The 4791-nt window shown below is 48.2% G+C and overlaps 1 protein-coding gene across 3 annotated transcripts in view; it reads left to right on the top strand.

The window, feature by feature from the left end:
• The first annotated feature begins 2300 nt into the window (after positions 1–2300).
• PTHLH (parathyroid hormone like hormone) overlaps positions 2301–4791 on the top strand; it is a 14559-nt gene continuing 12068 nt past the window's right edge. Inside the window, exons 1-2 of one of the 3 annotated variants that reach the window (XM_025209775.1) lie at positions 2301–2458; positions 3291–3399. The gene's annotated coding sequence lies outside the window, so the exon portion shown is untranslated. Of the gene's footprint in view, positions 2459–3192; positions 3400–4791 lie in introns of those variants that run through there. The other 2 variants (XM_006028367.2, XM_006028366.2) reach the window with 2 other exon arrangements.

The raw sequence follows: 4791 nt of genomic DNA, 5'->3' as shown, positions 1-4791 counted from the left end.
CAATTATGTATAAGTTAAATGGGACAGCTGCATTCCTTCCCATTGTTGAGGTCTAAGTTATGTTCAGGCAAAAACAAACAAACAAACAAAATTAGGTTAAGAAAATGTGGGCTTAGTAAAGACCTGGCCAAGAGCATTGGACTCTAAATGTAAACATTTTAGAAATTATTAAGGGTGATTATGAGGTGATATCCTGGAAATACTTAAAGACCCTTAGCTGTTGTTAGCACTTTGATGAGAATTTGATCCATGTATATTTGTATGTCTGCTTAGAAGAGGAACCTAAAATACCTTCTTGGTTACTTGCCTAGGATTTATGATTAAGTAGCAACAGTGTAGCTAGAAATGGAAAAGTCCTATTAATTCTCCATCTCCACCACCCCCCTGCGAAGGACAGGCTTATAGAGCCATTAATACAGGATGTGGTGATATCTTTAAAATGGCCCATGTGTACCTTCTCCAGTGAGGACAAATGCCTTTTGTATTCAAAACCACCAGAAAAGCACCACAGGGATGATATTAGCAGAAAATACACCTATAGGAAGGTGGTCTGGGACTTGCTATGACAGGAGGAAAACTAAATCAAGAAGTCCTTAACCACCATGGACAGCTCACTGGGTTTAACCAGCCAGTCCAACGCACTCACAAAGCTCCATCGGAGCCACAATCTGATTTGATTTTTATCCTCTGGAGTCTTGCCATAATCCACAGTCTACACCAACACCGAATGCCAACTGCATTCACCATGGAACTATATATAGTAGGAACAGACTTTATGAATTAATAATAACTGAGTCCTTGCCCTCAAATTTGAAAATTAGTTGTTTCAGTGTCTACTAGATTCTAGGAACCAGACAGCAGAATTTGGCAAAACTTAATTCAGTTCCACACAACCTTTTTTTTTTTTTTTTTTTTTTTGCTTGACTGCATTAAATGAAATACATACTGCTTAAATAAACCGGGCATCGTGTTAATAGCTAAATTGCGGGAGTTCCGACTGCATCTGGGAGTGAGAAAGGCAGTTCTGGTGAGCGGCTGGCTCCTTGCTTAATAATCTAGAGGATTTATGCACAGATCCAGTGCAGGGAAACTTCTGGGTCTTGCTGATGGCGCTTTCTTTTCCCTATAAGCGATCTCCTCACCCGAGTAAAAGAAGTTAGAGCCTGCTTGAGAAACTCCTCTTACCTGGGACCCAGTTGGCATGGGGGGTCTGAGGGAAGTCAGTAAATGGGAGGAAGTGCTGTTCACAGCAGACACCACAGTTTCTGCTTCGGGAAGAGCACAACAATAGGTCATGCAAAAGTGGGGCATGGGCATGGGCAGGGGCATGCCAGTAGCGTTTGCGAGCAGGGATGCACAGCAAGCGGAGCTGCCTTCAGTGCAATCCGAGCGTTTACGCCTTGGCTTCTTCCTCCCGGAGCCCGATTTACACGACACCCGGATTCCCGCAACTCCCGGGGAGCGCCCCTCCTTGGCAGACCCTACCCCGCAAATGCCCCCTCCGCACGCAGCCTCCTGAAACTGTCAGGCTGCACGAATAGGTTTCTCTGATCACCCTTTTTCTCGGGGAAAAGCTTCAGCTCCTGGTCTGTGCTGGCAGCCTGCGTGCAGCTGCTAAAAGGACAGAGCTCCTTTGGGGGAAGTCACACAGCTGCCTTGTTGGGGACAGCGTGAGAAGGGGCAGGGAGGGGCTGCTCTTAAACCAGAAGGTGAAGCTCGCAGTGCTCCTAAGCGGCACTGCTTTTAGAGACAGCAGGGAGGCTTTTCAATTCATTTTTCTCTTCCCCTTCTCCCCCCTTCTCCTCCAGGGATGTTGTTATAACTCGATTCAAATTAGCTGAACCTGCCCTGCTTGTTTGCTTTTGTTCTTTGAGCCTGGCTGAAGTTTCCATTGCGGAGCAAGTCTGCTTGGAGTCAGAGCCTTCTCCCCACCCTGGAGGAGGGCTGTTTCTAAGTGTTAACAAAAATCAAGCAAGAAAGAAACACAGTCCCGTAGGAAAGTGGGTTTCCTCACCCAGCCACACAGACCACGGCCATTTTCCACATTTTTTTTTAAATGTTATGTCAGGATGCCAATTTTCTTAGCCAAGCTCCCAGGTCAACTTCCTACAGGAAAACTGATTTACGCCTGTTTGGGTTTTTTTGAATGGAAAAAAAAAAAAATCAAGGCGTAGCCAGCCAGCAATGATTCAAGGGCATCTTTCCAACGTACATTGTCTTTGATAGAGGGAGGGAAGACAAAGAGAAAACATAAGATTTCAACAGAGAAAAGCTTTGACTTGCCCCGGGGGTTTGGGAAAGAAAGGTGCTTCCACAAGCTAGTTAACTTTCCGGTTGGCTTTCAAGGCTGGGATTTCTTCGCATTGACGGGGGCCAAAAGGAAAGAATTGCTGCCCAGAGCGGCAGGACCCCGTTTTCCTTGTTAAGACCGTGGCATTGCCTCTGTCTGAGACACAAGGTAAGGCTCTAGCAAGACATGAGTGACCTTGATCTAAAGAAAACTTCCCTTTCCCCAAGCCTGGATCTTTGGCAGGGCTGGTTGACCCTGTGCTAAAACATCACTAGATCGAGATTGCTGCTGTTTTGAAGAAGCCCTGAGCCAAGTACTGATGTCCCCAGGCAGCTCGGAGGACCAAGAGCTCAGCTCCTTTCCGCTGAGATATAAACAGGGAAAGCTTTAGAGGGAGCTGGTTCAGGGGGTGGTCAGGGTGCCCCCCCCCCCCCCCTTCTTGAGCCATATGCTCGGAAATGATGGGTTTCAACACAAAAATGCCAGGGAAGTAACTTCCCTGAGATCATCATCCAGCATCCCTGGTGCGAGAGAGGGTCTGATGCGTGGTAGGAGCTCTCTGGGTTTGCTGGAGCCCCACATGCTCACAGAGGTCACTGAGATCTGGGTCGGTTCCTGGCTCCTAAGTGCTAAAAAGGTTCAGGATCCGTGAGAGCAAGATCCGAGAGAGAGAAAATCCTCCCGATCTCCCCCCTCGAGCATCGCCCCAGACTAGAGGGCTGAGGCATGTGGCACCTGAGCCTGGAGGGAGAGGTGATGGGAAGGTAACTAATGATGTCACGAGTTATTCTCATTCAAAAAGGGCAAAAGGGTTTCCCTCTATATATTCAGAGGACAGCCTTCTTTTCCCCTAGCAATAAAAAGAGGCAGCAAGGGAGAGAAAAGCACCTGCTTTCAGACACTTTCCTCCCAAATTCATCTCTTACATGCAGCTCCTCTAGGGCTGGATTGCTTTAAAAATCTTTTCCATTTTGATTTATTTCACTTTAAAAACAACTAGGAGGGAAAAAGATAGAATATATTTTTTTGGAAGCGATTGCTAAGAAGAGCAACCTCTTTTGGCCAAGGCGAGCTCTGAAAGGCACAGAAGGCTGTAACTCAAGGAAAAGGTGAAGTAACACATTGTGAGGAAACTTCGGTATTCCAAGTTTATAAGGGACTATTTATTTTTCTTGAGTTTGTAAGGGGATTTTTTTTTAATTTGTGGGGGAGAGGAAATTCGAAATATATATATATATGATAGACGGTTTGCTATTTACACCAGTCGCAGATTTATTAGTGGGTGGTGGAGAGGGTGCATTGTAAGGAGGGGGCTACAATTATTTTAAGGAGTAGATATAAAAAAAAAGCCTATTCATTATACAGTGTCCCGTGAATTTCTGTATAGCACGAGCGATGCGATGCTTTGGATATGATTGCAAGCGTCAGCCCTTTTCAGCTGGAGTTTTACTTGCCTGTGTGGGCTGAAATTTGGCTTCGCGGTGGGATATTATTGTTATTATTATGCAAGCGAAAACCCAACCTGCAGGTATGACACCTGGGGTTGCTACCAGGTATGATACCATGGGGCTTATTTTAAGCTGCCCTTTCTGCAGAGTGGGCTCTTTGAGAAGAGTTGCTAAAGGGTTACACTGCTACGTGAAGGTTTGGGAGGGAGTTTGAAGTTTCTTCCCAGCCCGGCTTGAAACCAATGGCACTTCTGCACCGACTCCTAGCGGCAGGGACCACGCTGGAGTTTCTGGTGCCAGGCAAACAGGTCTGCCCATGTGCCGGGTGTGTGGCCGCAGAGCCGGGGGGCGTTGGGAAACCAGAGGATCCGAGTGAGAAGGGGGAGCTGCCTCGGAGAAAGGGGCATCCAACCAAACCCTAACACACAAAAAAAACTAAAAACCACGCCGGGTTTTTGTTTCTTCTCCTTTTTCCTCTGCATCTCTCTCCCTCCCCTGCCACCTCCCAGCCTGCACAATAGCCGGGGGCAGTTGCTTGCGCAAGGAGGCTGTATAACAGGGGCGGATTGTGTTACCCTTGGTGATTATTATTATTATTAGTAGTAGTATTTTACATAAGTGCTATGGAAAAATCCTACCCTTGCCGCAGCAGGGAGCAGGGATGGAGGGGGGCGGCTGGCTTCACAGCCCAGGCCGTGTGTGTGTGTGTGTGTGTGTGTGTGTGTGTGAGGGATGGAGCACGAGGGGCTCTGGCCGGGCTCCAGCTGTTCCCAGCTGTTCTCCAGGAGCTCGCCCTCGTGCCACGCTGCTTCTCACAAGCGTTTGCTTTTCTTTCGGTGTAAAAAAGACCCCCCAAAACTGCCACCGCTCTTGTGAGCGCCCGAGCTGGTGGCATTTCCCTGCTGGGGGGGACGACTTTTTTCACAAAGTTTCTCCTTCTCTCGGCTGCCCTCCCTCCCTCCTTCCCAGTGAAAACGATGGCTCAGCGGCGGCGGCGTGCGGAGGCAAAGGCAGCGCGGCCCCCGGCTGGTAGCCCCAGCCGCAGGGCAGAGG

Source organism: Alligator sinensis, unplaced genomic scaffold, assembly GCF_000455745.1.
Source record: "Alligator sinensis unplaced genomic scaffold, ASM45574v1 scaffold15_1, whole genome shotgun sequence".
Classification (NCBI taxonomy): Eukaryota; Metazoa; Chordata; order Crocodylia; family Alligatoridae; genus Alligator; species Alligator sinensis.
Note: the sequence above shows the minus strand (reverse complement) of the source record. Positions and strands in the feature narration are given on the sequence as shown.